The 17800-nt window shown below is 38.3% G+C and overlaps 1 protein-coding gene across 9 annotated transcripts in view; it reads left to right on the plus strand.

The window, feature by feature from the left end:
• Positions 1–17800, plus strand: part of MACROD2 (mono-ADP ribosylhydrolase 2) — an 841709-nt gene that overhangs the window by 182932 nt on the left and 640977 nt on the right. The window lies entirely within an intron of this gene.

Genomic DNA, 17800 nt, shown 5'->3' on the forward strand with positions numbered 1-17800 from the left:
CAAATCTTTGGTGCACATCAGAGATGCTACTAACATGTCTACTAGTAAGGCAGGGATACTCAAGTACATATCACTGTATTGCTTCCAAATACATGGATGCTGTTTTATTTTAGTAGATTGTTGCTACTTTTGGTGTTACCGTGGCCATAAAATCTACATGAGTGGTAACAATTCAGGAAAGATGAACCCATGAAGAGTTTGATCACAGTTTCCAGTGACTTCCCCTGCCACCCAGAGGGAAGTAAGGGAGCTCAGTTCTGGAAATTTCACAGCGCAGGAGCGGTGCAGGCAGCAGCTAATCTTCCTTCCTGGCGGGAGTTAAAAGAACTCTGTGATCAGAGCTTACATATGCAAGGGTAAAGGAAAGGGCTCTGTGAAAAGACAGGAGATCTCTGTTGCTTGTGAGGCTGCAGGATAAGTAGTCAAGACTTTTGTTTTAACTTAACAGGCAGCTCTTATTTTGGACTATGAAAAGGTGCTTGACAACTAAATAAAATCATCTAAATAAAACCATTCACGTTTCTTAGCTGTATGTCTGGACATTAAAGTACAGGGCAGCCTTACCTGTTAATCCTGTTGGATTAATCTCTTTCTTTTGATTTGAGTTAGTTGTTTGCAGTATACCAAATTTTTCTTTGTTTAAAAGATAATCCTTTAGGAGGTAATCCTTTGCTAGCTGTTCCTGTTTCTGCAGAGCTGTTCTTGTACCTCCTCTCCAGCACTTGCTCCCAGCTGGTAACATCGAGAAAAAAATATAAATCAATGCAAATGTTCAAATTCCAATCAGGTTCCCAGAGCACTGCTGCTGCTGAAAGGATTTGGCTATTAACTTTCCATGTTATTTATTCAGCTGGACTGTGCTTCAGAAGTTGATGTCTGTTCAGCGTGGCCCTTGATAATGTGGCTCTCCCTTTGCAGCAGATGGGATGAGCCTATGCTGTGGGTCAAGTTGGGATTTTCTCAGTATTTTATGTGTTAAAAGTGGCAATTAAAAATATGTTCTCTCCCCTCATAGCAGGCTGAGGTGATGGCTGCCCCTTCTCCTCTTTTTCTCCTCCCTCCCTCTTCCTGCCCTGACATCTTTTGGGGCTTTTACTGCCATTTTAAAAAACAGTGTCTTCAGGGCTGTGAGGAAGAAGCTACTGTGGGAGTTTGGGTTTGGGCACACAGTGGGTTCCTCCAGGCAGGGAGTGCTGCAGCCACCATGGCCAGAACCCCAATCCTTTGATCTCTGGTGGAAGGATGCCAATGTGCCCTCTTGCTTGTGGTGCAGGTAAAATACCAAATAGGCAGTTTAATGGCTTAGGGGTGACTGCTCGTGGCTGAGAGGCTGTGTTTGTGCCCAGGGGTAGGGCAGTGATGTCTTCAGAGCACACTCACTTGGGGTTTCCACGTTTTCTGAATAAAAACCCTGAGAATTTCATTGCTGAAGCACTCTAGATTTTGGACAGGCACCATGGGGTGCATGTTTTGGAGAAGCGGAAAGTGTGTGGGGTCTGTAGGCTGGATCCTGCTCAGAGATGCACAAGATAGAGCAGCCTTGGCCAGCCACCCACCTGCCATGGGCAGATGGAGCCTGGAGCCCCTGGCTTTTGGAAAAATACCTTGGTACTCTCCACAGGTATTTCTCTGTAGAAAAAATGTTTGCAGTCCCAGAGGAATGGTCGTGGATTTTGCATTCTGGGTGTGTTTTTTTCTTTTATCCAGAAGAAAGTGATGGTGTGAAAGTGATAGCACTCTGTGTGAAATATTGATAGTGAATTATTAAAACTTTATTATATACGTAAACACCAAAGCCTTCTTTTGATTGCAGATGCTGAATATTTATGATAATGCATAATACCAGCGTAGTTTTTCCAATAATAGGATTCAGATCTCCTCAGTAGTGCTCATTAATTTAATCTCTCTGTCACTGCTGGAGGTATGAATACATGTGTTAGTTTTACAGAGAATGAAAACTGGAAATTTCTGCTTGTCCAACCTTATGCAACAGGTGTGATTTTGAGCTGCTTTTGAGCTGTTCTGTGTTTGAAATCTGTTCAGAACTAAACACAAATTAATTTGGAATAGTTATTTGCACATCCTGATCTAATGTTTGCAGATTACTTTCTCTGAGTGTTAAAGCTATTTTCTGGGAGAGACCTGCTAAGAAACCCAATGGGCAGTGTTGTGGGTGAACATCATGCACTTGCTTGCAGGTTCAGGGGCTGGTGGTTTTGGGTGGATGCTTATCACCCCTGCATCACCTCGGAGCCACATCAGGGCATCCCTTCCTGTACTTTGATTTCCCAGAGCCAGAGCAATGGTTTGTTCTTGCATTCCTCATTTACATGCCATCAGTTCATTTTCATGACTATTTGGAATGAAGAGATAAAAGCACAAAAGATACCAGAAACAATTTTTCATAGAACTGTTTAATCATAAAATCAAGAAACCCACAATGGAGTCTTTAGTTAAATATAGATGTTGAAAGTTTCTTTCTGCTTTTCAAATATCTCAGAAGTTTCTAGGATTTCATTATGAGTTTGGTGAGTGAGCCTTTTTTCTTTTCCATTCTTTACTGTTTTTAATAATTGATTTTTAATTAGGAGGCATATTTCACTTTCACATCTAGGTTTATCACACATTCAGCATCTCACTGCTAATAACTTACATGGAGCATTATAACTTATTTGTGCATCATGTATTATTCGTCCCATTATGTTCAACACTGCAAAGATGAAAATTATAAAGAAAATTACCAGCATTTGGAGGGAGTGAAGAAAAGCACTTGGTATTTTGAGAGAAAGTAAGCTCTTTTAAAAATGTGACATGAATTTTGACTTGAAATCGAAGTGCCCTATTTTGCTTGGCAATCTTTTTTCTTTACATTCTTTCACATTTGTGTCAAGGAATTAAAGCATATGATTTTATGTACTTTATTCAAGCAAAGTGAGCAAGAGCTGAGGTTTGTCCTCCCTTATGGCTTTGGGTAATCTGTGGGGATATTTTTGGGTATTGTGTGCTGCTGTTCCCACCTAGTATTCAGTTATTTTCCTCATGGATCATTTTTCCTGTACTTGATTTGCTGACTGTAATCATGTTCTTGTTTCATGCTGATTTCTGCATTGGCTTGATTTCTTTGACCTTAAAGTGAGGTTATATTTAATTTTGGATATTTTTTACTCCCATAAGATTTTATTTCCTAGGCTAGTATTTGGGAAGGAGAGATCCTTTTAGCATGTCCTATTACGAGCATAGTTTCTTTCAGCTCTGTACTTAAAACTGGTAATTTTGTCATTACAAACTCAAAGAGAGGACAGGTTATATTTGCAGTCTCTTGGAAGCATCATTTAGATCCAGTTTAAGTTGGTTGCTGCAGATCTGTCTGCTTTTCTGTTTCTCTCCATCTCTCTCTCTCTTTTTTTTTTTTTTTTTGCCAGTGTGACTATTTTTTTTCTAAGGCTTTTGCAAGCACAGAACAAAATTAATTCCTGTATGGCCACAAGTATTTTAGCATATCTTAAATGAGGACCAGACCTACCTGTGTGCTCTGCCAAGATGTATTTTGTAGTTAGAGTTTTAAGCAAGTCTTATGGCATGGGGAACTTGTGTTCATGGTCACAGCAGGGAGCTGGGTTTCTCTGTACTTTGTTGCATAGACTCCATTTTGAACTTGGGATTTGCTTCTTTTATATCTATGCTATGTTATAATAGTGACCAAGAAAAGTGTTTTTTCCCAAAAGAAATTACCACAGACTGACTTATATCCTGGAGTTGTGTCCTTTCAAATGTGTCAACTGCTGTTTGCCAGCCACCCTGTCTATTTGTCAATTAATTGTCAGCTAATTAGCTAAAAAATCCAGTGATTATCCAGTGAGTAGCGTCAGGAAGGAGCAGCTGACACAAATATCTTGACATCCCTCCTCTTAGCCAGGGATAAATTTTTATTCTCATAGCTGTGTCTTAGGTACATCACTTGCCATGTCCAGCTATCTTCTGATAGTTAAATCCCTAGCAAAAAAAAAACAAGAAAGGAGGTTTTGCACTTTCTTAATAGTAACTTGACATCAGTTTACCAAATAAATATTAATGACACTGAGAAGTGAAAGTTGTACAAGAGAAAATTGGAGGCAGGAATGAGACAAGTTGCAGAGCACCCTGTAGCAATACATATAACAGAGAGGACTTTAAATACCAGACTTGCCCTGCACTTGCCCATTCAGAATGTGTAACAGGAAGAAGACAAGCCTGTTTTGTCCTAAACCAGGACTAGATGCTCTCTGTTTTGGATTTCACAGGGCTTGGATTTGATATTTACATAATTTAAAGGCAAGTGAAGCAGGGGTTTAAATCCAAAGTTCAAATTTGTGCATGACATGTGCATAACATGAAATGCATCCCATGAGAGGGAGCAGAAAGAGTCTGGGAAAGGAGCACTGACAGGATTCTTTCATCAAGAAAATAAGCGTTATTATTTTGTATTTTTTTATGTCAGTCTGCTGGCATGCTCTTGTATCATGTCAAATGCATTTGTCAGATTGGGGTGTGCTCTCACAACAAATGGCTCCATGGAACAAATGTGCTTCATCTGGGATTTCAGCTATCTTCAAAAGCTTTCAGTTGCTTTGTACACTGCATCGTCATAGCCTAGGTATGTAGATAATGGCTATGAAGGTACAAAGATTTTCCTGGTGAATAATGACCATGGGAAGAACTGATAATTTAAGGCAAATGGCCATTTGCCTTTGTTGCTAATTAATCCCTTTTTGCTAGAAGATTGCTGCTGCAGTTCTGTAGGGTTGTTAAAATGTTTTATCTCCTTTTACTATTTGCATGCTGTTCTTTTTCATCTCTGTAAATAGAGTGGGTTTGAGAGGGCTGTATCCACGAGTTCCCCCACTGCGACAGTGCATCAGCCAATTAAAATGTTAATATTTATGTCTTTTTTTTCTGCTCAGCTGTAATAGTTCCATTGGTAGGCCAGCAGCTCAGGGTAGACTGTAACCCTTTCAAGGTGTTTGGTTCAGCCCAAAATCTTGTTATTCATGAGCTTTTTGTTGTATCAAATCAAAGCAGATAGATTTCTCTGTAATTTAACATATTTTATAGAATTTATTCAAACTTCCTATGCAAGCAAACTCTTTCTCTACAGGTCAGTTATTCTTAAAAGCTTCCTCTCTCTCTCTCTCCCTCTCCCCCTCTCTCTTTCTGTATTTGTTTGGTTTTGCCTTCTGTCATTGCAGCAGAGTTTTAATTCAGCTTTAAATAAAAATTAGTGGATTTTCTTGTTTCGTAGTGCATCTAGAGATACAATGATGAAAGCTCTATAAATAAATAAACACAGTTTATTTCAATGGGCCCTTAACATAAACTGCTGTGGTTGTATTTAAAATGTGTGCTCTACTCTAGTTTCTTTTTTGTTTTTGTTAAAATATGATATATATTTTGCTCTTTGGCTAAATAGGGTGGCAGCTTCCTTTCTCCAGTCTTTTTATACAATCTTATGGATAATAACCATAAACAGGAAGTCTCTGGATTGATTTTAAGTATTTCTCAGTTGTTGCCTAATTGTATCCTGCTAATTACTCTTTCCGAGCAGTTAGTTAAAAATAAATAAATTATGTTTTGCTGTTTACAGGAATTGATACATCTATGTGATCAGTTTGAGGTTTTCTGGTTTTGTTTTTTTTAAATGTTCAGCCTGTGATTCTTTAAAGGCGTGCTCCTGTTCCAGCTGGTGATACAGAAACATGATTGTCTGTTTTATTCATGTTAATAATCTAAGATGTAGTCCATCCAGTCATACTCACTGCTGTCCTCAGGCTTTTAATATTGCTGCTGCAATATTAATAATAAATTTTATAATATTGCTGTTGCCTAAATTGGGCATTAGGAAGTGGTGTTTTACTTTTCACTCATCACTTGTTGAGTGCTCAGTCCACAGCGCTCTAAACTAGCACTTAATTGTGAGGTTTCTTTCTCAGATCATTGCACTAGCTCTCCTCATTTTGTTTAATTTCATTGTGAGGTGATTACAGTGTTATGTACTCACAAGTAAAGCATAAACATACACACTTTCTGCTCTCTATACATGACTTTCATATATGTATATGGATGTCACTATATATGTTTTTGACTTGATCTTGCAATTGCTTCATAAAGTCAGATTTAGCATGTGTGTACATAAATAAATGCATAAAAACAGGACATTAATTTTCTTAGACTGGGACCTTTGGTTCATGGTCATTGAAAATCTGAGGCACTCTTGATACAAATCAAAGGTGAAAAGGCAGGTGGTTATGTAAGGAATGCATTTCTTTCCTTTTTTCTTTTTGTTTCATCTTGGGGGACAGAGCTGCAAATCTGGGAGAGAGATCACAAACGACAAGTGATCGTTCCTAAGTGACAGATACCACCTGATGTATGAGGCAAACCAGAGCCTGTTTGTTATGTCAGTGCAGCATGGTCTAAAATGTAAACACATTTTCCCTGTTCAGACAGATACATGTATGTCTCACATGTCTTGCATGCAGAAAAAATAATTTTTTCATTTCATAAGGTGCTGATCAGTCATCTTGGAGCCTTTTGTTGAGGCTCTGTTCCCGTGGCTGAAGATGGGGGGCACAGGTGCCAAGGGGAACCAAGGTGGGAGTGCCAGAAGTGATGCACATCTCTGTGTGCTGCAGTGAGAACCAAGCTGAGCATTGAATGTATGTATGCACCAGTCTACAGAAGGTGGTTTTTAAAATTAGGCACTTGGTCGCTTTCCTCAAAGAAAAATCAGTAAATTGGGACATCTGTCAAAGGTGTTCTGTTTCTTGCTGAACAATCTCAACAGTGTCCCTTTTGCTGAGGTAAGAATGAAGCAGACACGGCAGGAAAGAGGTGTTTTGTTAGGCTCAAACAGTGGGTGGTGATGTTTTTAAATCTATTATTCAGAGGTAAGATCTACAGCTATTTTCCTGGTCCTGAGGAGAACCAGGAAAGGAGGTCCTGTAGGACGACCAGGCTACAATAGGAGGAAAAATGCAAAATGCAATTTAAAGCATTTAAAATTATTTTAATTGGTTTTACAGGGGGGTAGTAAAAGAAATAGAAGTGACATAAAGGAGTGATGGAGGTACTTGACTTGTAGATATAGAGGCACTTTTGAATATCAACCCATTTACTGAAGCTTTCATGCTGGTGTACCTAAATACAAAACAAAGTCCTTAATCAGTAGAATGTTTCTTAAAAGTATCTCTAAGCCCCAAGCTCATTAATTTCTACATCAAATGTGTATACAGGTGTGAGCATGAAGGCATAGAAAAATGGCACCAGATGTTTGCTGATTCTTGTTGGTTATTCTTTTAAAATGCTCCTGTCCAATAAAAGGAGAATATGGACATTACATAATTCTCACACCTCCCAGAAGGAAGGAGAAGATCTCTGTACTGCTGTCTGCTGATGTACAGAGATTGGAGATTGTTATCGCTCTTAATTCCCCACCTCCTGTAATGAAAAGAATTTACAATAGTTTCTTCTTTCTTCTAATGAAAGCAATTACTTCTTAGTCACTATATTTTCAAAGACAATTTTGAATAAAACCCAGGATTAAACTACAGAGCCAAGGAAAACCCAAGTATTGAAATTACAGATATTACAGAAAGAGTTTAGAGCTCTCCTCTTGCTGCATAGAATGAAGGAATATGAAATCAGGTCTGAATTCACCTCTCACCTTCTATTTCAAATTTTCTGCTCTTTCTGCAGAGCTTCACTACTCATTTATGAATTGCTCTTTCCTGATCACATTTTTTCCAAAGTTCTTTCTTCTAAGCAAAGTACTTACAGATTTTATAACATTTAGCTTTTCAAAAGCCAAGAAAATCTCCAGCAGAGTAGATGGCAAGATAGTGGAGTATGGGAAAAATCTGTCCTTTGTTTTCAGTGTGCTTTTCTTCCTTCCAGCATTAAGAACCTTGTATCAGACAGTCTGAAGTGGAATGAACTTGTGGCATAATACAGAAAATGAAATGTCATGATTGGTAATGAAGGATTAAGACTCTTACATCTGTGGAACTGCTTTTTGAGAAGCTCTTTAGTGGAAGACTGGCATGTACAAGTCCATCTTTGCAGTTGCTCATCTTTTTGAATTGATAATATTGGGTGGAAATGCAGCTTAGAGTTGCTAATTTTCATTCTAATGACATACGAAGTAGGCAGCTCTTGTTATTTAAGAAGCAAATAAAAACCTCCCTGCCCTTTCTAGGGCTTCAAGTTTAGCCTGAATGACTTTGTAGGAACAATTACAACTTTGTTTTTAAAACCAAAAGTAGTGGGGAAACAGTAATCTGAGATGTCAAGTGGCCAGGGCTGGTAACTGCTGAAAATGGCGTGGACATGAAGGAAAACACGTGGTAAACCTCGTTTCTGTGAGCATTATTATCACACAGTCTAAATACTCCACAGACCTAATTACTTTGTGAACAGAGAAGTAATGTTTTCTCCAGCTTCCAGCTGGAAAATGTGACTAGGGAACTGTACATTTTACAAAAGGTCCATGTAGAAAAGAGCAAAAATCAGCTCCCTGAAGCAAAGCAAAAATGTAAAAACTTAGATCAGTTTTGCAGGTAGAAATTTTGATTCCTGTTTGGAAGGAAGAGGAATTTTAATTTTTTGTATGGATGTTATTGGTAAAAACAGGATGGTGTTTGGAGGAAGGAAAAACATAGTCTGCTGAGAGCAACTTTCTGACAATTAGACCTAATTGGTGATACAGCAAATTCTCTGAGGGAATGGCAGGACTACCAACTGGAAATAAGTACTGCTAGATAAACAGTTCTACACTAAAGGGAGAAAATCTGTATATAGAACAAATGTGATATATTTAAGGCTACTACAATTAATAATTTTAAATACAGTGTTCTTATTGGGCCTTTTTTTCATTATGTTAGAGAAACACTGTTCATTTCTAATTTTAATTTGTATAATATTAATAAAAATGTTTTAAAATATTTGATGATAGAAGTATTTTGGATTAAGAAAATATTGAATTTTATTATCAATCAAATGTAGCCTCTTTCAACAGCTGAAGAATTTCAGTGATTCTCCTACAAAAAATGCTACTTTATATGTAGAATAGTTGGAGTTTTTTTGTCCTTACCGAGTCACCTAATTGACATATTTTTTCCTTGTTCTTTATGAAAATGCCTCATAATGTGTAGGGTTTATAATTCAAGTTTCTTTAAAAGCTGATTTTCTTTTAAAAATATTTTTGCCATTTGGACTGGCAGATCTGTAGTGTTGTAGTTTTGGCTACATATACAGTAGCAAAGAACAAAATATTTTTTGTCACACTTCTGTTACAGTTCAGTCTGTTCCTTTTACATTATCAGCTTGTTTCTCTGGGCTTCACAGAGGCATCTGCTTTAATTTTTATTGGGCAGGGCTGCAACTTAGCAAACTGGAGTAAGCTTCCCAAATAATTCACAAATGTGGTTGATTATATCAATTATGTCTTGGCTGAGTGATCTGTGAGCGTATTATACACACACAACGTTAAAAGAATGTTATTAAGGTGCAAATCCAAGTACCTAAAGTTAGGAAGTGCCAAAATTGAAGTTGCCTGGAGGCTCACAGTCTCTATGCATGTGTGTATGTATATGATACTGCCTCCAACTCTACAACTTCACTGTTCTTCCAGCTGGAACATCATCTCAGGCATCCTCCTCGCTCAAAGCAAACCCAATATTTCAAGTCTGGTCTGCACACAAGTATTTCTATGGTACTTAGCAGTTTGGTATATGATTTGATAAGTAAATTAAAGATTTCGTGGGTAGTTGATTTGTCTTCCCCAAAACAATGGTGTTGCCTTCATCAAAAGAAGAAAAAAAAAAATCAAACCTAGAGATTAACATCAGAATTTCTAATTTTAAGGCCTAGGATATGCAGCATTTATTTGGAGAATGGAAGTCCTTTTTTTTTTTTTTTTTTTTCAAAAAGTAGGTCTGATAAATTCCAAGTGATTCTTCAAGCTGCAAATTGTATATCAGTTTAAGATGTAACACTGGATTATAAATCATCCAGTTGAAATATACCTTGAGATTCCCACCTTCATCTCTACTTCTTGTTCCCAGTATCACTACCTGCATTTTACAGTTTACTACTCCCTTATTCTCATCCATTCTGAAGACTGCAGGCCTAAATCTACATCTTAAAGAGGAATTTGGTTTAGGGAGCATTTTTACTAGAGTAATTTCTAAACTTTGGCTTTAAAAAGGTGCTTTGATGTGATTAAGGAGCAGAGATCTGATTGAGAGAGGAGTGATGGGTGTGGAAACAAGTGTAGAGAGGAAGAGATGAGTGATAACTTCCTCTACTGCTGGGCAGGTGGTAATGTGAGACTGTGTTCTCAAGCATTTGGGATGCAGGGAGTGAGTGTTCCCTTTCTAATTTTCTACCTTAATGTTCACTTCTAAAAACAAGTCTCCATGTCTAGCCAGTCACAGTTCCTCTCTGCCCCTGGCTCACCATCCAGTTTCATTATTGGGAAATGGTTTACTTTTAGTCCCAGGTCAATTTCCCAGATTCTGTCTTTGAATTTTCATGGCTGTGCCCTTTCATAGCCAGCTGTATTCTTATGCCATACCCTAATCACAGCTTTAGTCACCAGTCCCTCTCATCTTCAGTCATATCATCAGCCTCTAAATGCAGGTAGTGGCACTTCTTCCTTTCACCAGTTTGTGCTGGGATGAAGGGAAAAATGTTCTGAGAAGGCAGTAATTTCTTAAGCCAAATGAATTCATCACTCAGACAAATGAAAGAGAACTGTCAATTTCAGAGCTGCTGCAAGTGAAGGAAAGTTTATGAAAGTTTATGAAAGTTTATGAAAGCCTGCACTTGTCACTGGCCTATTTCTTTATCTTCCCATCACAATTTTGATTTAAAATTTTTAACCCAGTGCTGTTCCATGGCTTTTTAGGAATGAAGGTGCTATTGTTGCTGTAAAAGGATAAAACCCCTGGTGCTACTACCTTCTTTGTATTTCTTCACCCTTGATGACTGGGCAGTAATTTCTCCATGGGGATTATTTGTCCAAGGGTGGGGCCTCTGTTCAAGGCAGATACAACCCAGCTGCTGTGGAATTTCTCCCCTTCTCTGGGCTTAGGAGCAATTAGCACTGCAGGCAGGACTGCCTGCCCTTGCAGGGAACAACAGATGCAGCAGAAAACTTTTCCCTTGAAATGGCAGCTGGACAACAAATTGAAAGATTAATGAGAAAATTATATTTCAAGTCACTTTTTACAGCAAGGAAAAGTCACATGTCCTCACCATGAAGTAAGACAAGAGCTCTTACACTATAAGTTTATACATAGATAACTGGTGGAATGAGTCTCAAAAAAAGGGATATTCTTTATAACACCAGGTCCAGATAACAGTAGTGTGTGAGTTTTGAAGGAAATTTGCTCTGATGACAGGTCAGTTTTTCATCAGGAGCTGGAAAATTGCAAACATATGATTATTCAAATAAGATGGTATCTGCAAATAAGATATACCAAGCAAATACTGTGAAGTTCATATGAGATATTATTATCTTTCCCTTTGAGGCTTGATTCGGCAGGAGCAGTTGATTTTTTTTTTTCAACATAAAGAATGTGGATGTTTAGAGGAAATTGTTTGATTATAAAGGAAAGAAGTACCAGTGGGCATCAAATATTAAATAGGATTCTCTCTTTTTCAAAATTACTTCCCAAATTGCATGCTATAAAATTTTAGCAGTAATGGAAAAGCTCCCAGAAGACCCTTCATTATGTCTTATTATTACAGCATATGTGAGGCCATGATACCCTTGGTTGCTATAGTTCCTTATTTATTCAGGAAAAATATGTTTCATGGCTGCACAGCTGGGTAACCTTATGCATCCATAGATTTCTCCAGAAACAATCTTGTATTCTATACCCCATAATACATTGATTTTCCTTAAAAATATCGTAAACCAGGCTTCTTTCTTTTATTTTAAAGTTTTTATTTCTTAAGTTTATTTTTAAAGCTTGTACTATTCTTAGTTGCCTAGTGCTTCTCTGGGCTTTCTTAATAATGGGAAGGTTTTTTACCAGGAGAAATTGCAAATTTTAGTAATGCAGCACAAGTATGGCAGAGTTCAAACTAACCCAATGACAGGTTTGCCATCAAGGATGAGGATATGGCTTTACTTTTCTAAAAACAACCTGAGCTCTTAGTCAGGCGTTTTTCTCATTTATGTTATTTAAATCCTAATAGTTCTTATTGAACAAGTTGGATCAGGTCTCCTCTGGAACTCTTAGCAAAAAGCTGTTTAAATAATATGTAGCTTTAGGTGCTAGATTTAGTTAAATATCTGTCCTGCCAGGGGAGACAACTGTGAGCAAGACTTGTTTGGCTTCACAATTCCAGTGGTAATGTTTAAATTATTTCACAGCCCTGAACTATCCAGGAAGGCTGCTGTGGTCCCTAAGAGCTTTTTTGGGCAAATTAATGCCCTAAAACATGTAGTGTAGTAATTGAGGAAAGCTGATTAAATGTACAAAGCATTTAAATATCCATTTTAAGCTCACAGTAATTCCTGACAAATTGGAGTATCTCGGCATTTAGAGAACTACAGACTTGCAGTGGTGTGTCCATTTGCTGCGGAATAGAACCTTTGGGATTACGAGTTTGTGACATCCACAGTTGTCTTTGGTCATACTCAGTCTGATCTGTCATGGTGTGGGTCTGAAAGTTTGTGAGTACAGTTCTCCCTAAGATGGTAGAAAACAATTGGAAACTTACTTGATAATAACTGTGGAGATCATTCCTTTCCCTCATGTGACTTTGCACACAGGTGTCACAGCTGCTGATCTTTAGCAGGCTGGGAAAAGGGTATTCCAGGTATTTAAAAAAATGCTGTAGATAATCAGGGAAAGCAAGACTCGTTCAGACAGTATCACTTTTGCTTAGGTCACTCTTGGTGGAGCATTCTCAAACTCCTCCTTTGTCTTCTTGCTTGTTACTTTGCAGCTTCCATAGGCAGTCTTTTCAAGTTCATCACTATCTACACCGTCATGCCATTGAAACATTTTCCTGAAATCTTAATTTATATTTTTTGGTTGTTGGTACAGCTTTAAACCTTAAATTAAAGGGTTCCTGTTGCTTTCAGCTGGGGAAGAAGCTGTTGCATCGTTCTGAGCCTGATCTGTGAGCAAAGCAGGTGCCTGTGAAAGGATCAGGACACACAGGAGTTTTGTAGACTCATTAGTTTGTTCCACACTGCCCAATCTGGTTTTGCTTTTGTAGCACAAAACATCTGTCAACAGCAGTGCACCTGAATTTCTGGGGAGAGAGATGCCAGCAGTACTCCTGCCTGCTCCTGTTTGGGTAAATCTCACCTAGATACAGTTGTCCTGAAATTACAAAATGGAACAAATCGCTGTCTCCTCCTCATCTGTGGGAATAAATCAGAAATGGGAGCTGTGGGCTTGGCATTTAAGCATTTCCATTTGTAGTACACTGACATACTAATGATGGTAATTTTGCATTTGTTACTACATGCCTAATCTAATTAAGTTTCTCTTAGGGTACAATTGTTGTTTTCTGTATTTAATTATGTAACCACCAGGTGCAAGTGTTAATAGTAGCTGAATTCAGAAAGCAGTCTTTTATCTTTGTACTATGCAAGAATTATTTTCTGTATCTTCAGTTTGCAGTGAAAAAAGTGCTTACACTATTTGATTGCTCCAAGGAGTTGTAGTAGCATTTCTGATTGATATACATAGGAAGTACTAATGAGTTCTGAACACTTATATTACTTTTAATTTAGATGTGTTCAGAGCCATTTATGAGCTCTACATTTTTGGTTTCAGGTGTTGCAATAGTTCAGGCTCCCTTTCCCAGGTATCCTGTTGATTTTTGAAGATTGGCAGACTTGCCACACTCCCCAGCAGATCTGCTCCTGTCTGTTTGAAAAAGTCTGAACTATGCAGGGGTCTGTTGTCTGAGGCTGAATTTCATGGAGCACTGGTGAAACTGCTCCTGTGACTGCCAGCCTGGCTCTGTGAACTTTTTGATACCATTTTATTAATGCCTGTTCAAACATTTTGAAAGAGTTTTCAGCAGAATTCTTTGCCTGCAAGAGTAAACTCAAGTATTATTTTTAAAGCTCAAGGATCTGAGCTTTGAAATGATGTACAAGTATGCTTAGAGACAATTGACTCTCAAAAGGTTTTGAAATTATAACGTTAATTTTTAAATAAAGTGAACAGGAAATGCTGTAAATGTTTCCACTTGCAGATTGGCAATTGTTTTAATCTACTAAGTAAAAATAAGCAAAGCTTATATTTTCTAGCTTCTAGTCATTAATCAGTAATCTATTATTAGATAAATTTGGCATGAAGTGTAATACAAAAATTAGATAAATTATTGATGCATGTTTATTCTAAAGCATAAGATACCCATGCAACATTTCCATTACTAAAGAAAGAAAATTATCTGCAGAAGCATTTTGCAACCTCTTGTGAACAAGTATACATTTCTTTGTAGAAGTATGGCCTGTATGTACCATCAGTTCAAGAATGCTGCCAGCATCTCTTAGTTACTTTTCAAGGATTCATTCAGAGAAGGATTCTAAGCTGACCACAAGACAGTGGTAGTGAACCAAAATACACTGCTTTTTCTTTAAGAATCCTGTGGGATCATTTTGCCTTGAGCTGTGAAGTGTGATTTTACAGTTGAACCATTTTCAGTATAGAAATATAAAAATTCCAATTTATTCTGGTGCAATAAAGACCATATCCACTGATTTAATTCTACATCCAGGTAAACAAGCTGTGCCTGATAATTTTTTTTTTTCATTAAGCTTTCCAGGGCTGTTAATGGTAGAGATCTCCCCCACTCCTGCCATGTTTATTAGAGACTTAAGTTGTTTCAGGTTCAGTTTGTTTCTTGCCCTTCAGGCCTTTACTTCAAACTCCAGTCCTTTGATGGTTTATCACAAAATTTGTTCAGAGGCTTCAATTTTTTAAGGTAGTCTTTTAATTACTACTGATTATGCATTGCATCAAAGAAAAGTGGTTGAAAACTTTAAAACCACATATAAACTATACATGAGTGGGTTACAGTAATGTATGTTAACATACTGCTTTTTCAGAAAGAGCCTGTTAGGGACAGGCAGCCATGTTTCAGATGATGTGAAAAATAGTAAGCTTGACTTCTGAGAGCAGCTTGCTGGAGTTAGTGGTCAGGTTTCATTAAAAATGAATTAAAAATATATATTAGAATAGGTATGTTTAGTATCAGTTCATAGAGGTCTTCAAATTAGTATCAGGATTAGATCTTCAAATTAGTATCAGGATTAATGCTTTCTGGCAGCAAGGCCTGATACTGATGGGAATAACAACTTTTCACTTAGTTACTATATGCTTTTGGCTTTTGGATTAGTTTTCCCTTTATTCCTATTCCAGGAGCTGTTTTTTTCCCCAGAAGTACAGTGATTTATTTGGGTGATAACACACAGGCTGTGGTATTTCAGAAACTGGTATCAGTTTCCATGTAGGGATGCTTGGAAAAAAGGAAAATAACACTATCTTGCAAAAAATATGCTGGCCTCATTAGGTGCAGAAGTGTCTCAAATGGGCCTTAAGCAGCACTTTGGCTTCTCCAGCTTCTCAGCATGAAAACATGTCTAAGTAAGTTATATCATTTCAGGACAGTGAACAGCTTGCTTCAGATCCAGCAACTGTGTTTATTCTTTGGTTTTGGTTTTTCTCCCAATTGAAGAATGTCACTCTGCACTGTTTACATTTGCATCTCAAAACAATTAAGCTAAAACAGCTTCATAGGATTGGGAGCTGGCTTTCTCTCAGGGAGAGCTTTACATTCAGTTTCCAGAGTCATTCAGTAGACAGACTTATTTTTGTGGGTTGTATTTTTTTTTTTTTCCCCAAGCTGGTGCGATTTCATTTATGTTAATCTTTCTGAAGATGTTTGAATGCTGTTGATTTTGAATTGTGCATATTGGTAGGAACACTTAGATATATTTTCTGTATAGTGCTTTAATTATGAGAAAAACAACTTATTTATTCTGTATTTAGTTTTATTTCTTATTATATCTTTGGGTATTTCACTGAAATTCCTTTTTCATGAAACAGCAGAGTAGTAAGTAGTAAAAGCTTTCCTGTCTTTGATTACAGGACCAAGTATTAACAAAATGCAGAGACTTTAGTCCTTTAATTTTTCCATGTCCTTGTACTGTGGTCATCTGTGAAATAGATGAAGAGCTTTTCTAGTCTGAACTGAACTTGATTTATAGCACAATTGTATTGTTCTAGTGCTTCACAGCAATACTACAACACGTAGAGAACTTTGAACAGACCCAGTGTTGCCAAGTTTTAGGAACACCATCCTGCTCTCTTCTTTCATCCCTTCCCCATTTGCAGATTTCATCAACCTGCAGTTGCAATACGTGTTGATGAGCAGGCAATCCAATACTCCTCTGCTCCCTCCTACAGTCACCTGTGTTTCTTTCTCAGAAGACAAACCTTTAAAAGTAATTCTGCCCCAGGGTGAAGCACTGGGGTGTGAAGATTTAGAAGTCTGTGAAGCTGAAGGCCCTCTGAGCCTTCTTATTTCTGGATCCTGATTCTCTTTGCTCCTTGTGGGATGAAAGAGGATGCCTGAGGTTTGAGTGACCTGCCTTCCTATTGCCATTGGTTGAGAACACCAAGTGATGTTCTGGGTTTTGTCTGAGAACGCCAATGGATGTTCTTGGATGAGCTGTACAGGAACAAACAGGTCAGAACTGTGTGTGTGGTATCTCCTGGAGGGGCCTACCAGCAGGGCTGTGTGAAGGCCACATGGGACATCAGTTTTGTGTCCTATGTTTCTTATTCAATGCCCAGGCTCTTTGAGGTAGGAATGATCCTCTACAGATTCTCTGTCGTCCTCTGACCTGAACAAGTTCCCTGTCAGAGTGTTTTCATGTCTCTCCCTACTTGCCAGTGGACAGAGCAGATGTGAAGGAGGGGAAATGGGGGCTCAGTTTCTTACAGTCTGAAGGAGACCCTGATTTTCCTTCCTGTGTTTGTTATGTCCCCCCTGCACGAAGGTTGTGCCTGCAGAGCTTGGGGCAGCCTGCTCCCTGGAGTGGGTCAGCAGAGGCAGGCTGTGGGAAAAGTGCTCCTGCTTCCCAAGGCTGGTGCTATCACCTCTGACATTCCCTGTGCCCCAGCAGCCACACGTGAGACCAGCATCATTTCCTCCACTGGTTTTGCAGGCAGTGCAATCCCAGCTCAGAGGTCTGCTGTCAGCAGGGATTCAGAGGGCATCGTGTGGGATTTAGCCACTGTTGCATATACAGTTCAGAATAATTTTCTGTTCCTTTGATAGCTCTTGATGTGTTTTATTCAGTTCCAGTCTAATCAAGTTAACTGTTTTAGCACATTGTCTTTCTTCAGACCTTTTATAGAAGGCTGGTGTAATCTCTCTTAAAAAGAAAAAATAATTCCCCTTTCATCTTTCTGGCGAGATCACTTTATTCATGTGTAGTGACCTGGCTCAGCATTTGATAACTAATGTGTCACTGAAAGTTCCTCATTACGGCCCCAGCTTGCAGACCACCTGGAGTGCTCCATTATTAATGTGAACTTCAGGTTCAATTTTTAGATCTGTGCAGGTGCATGTGCACTATTCATTGCAGGCTGGTGACACTTGCCCCATGAAGGGCCAAGAGTACGTGTGGCTGAATGTGTCTTTTGGGCCTATGGAGCATTTATTGTTCTGATAGCAGCCATAAGAGGAGTGTAAGCACTGAGGCTCCAGCTCTGTGTTG

Source organism: Oenanthe melanoleuca, chromosome 3 (genome assembly GCF_029582105.1).
Source record: "Oenanthe melanoleuca isolate GR-GAL-2019-014 chromosome 3, OMel1.0, whole genome shotgun sequence".
Taxonomy (NCBI): Eukaryota; Metazoa; Chordata; class Aves; order Passeriformes; family Muscicapidae; genus Oenanthe; species Oenanthe melanoleuca.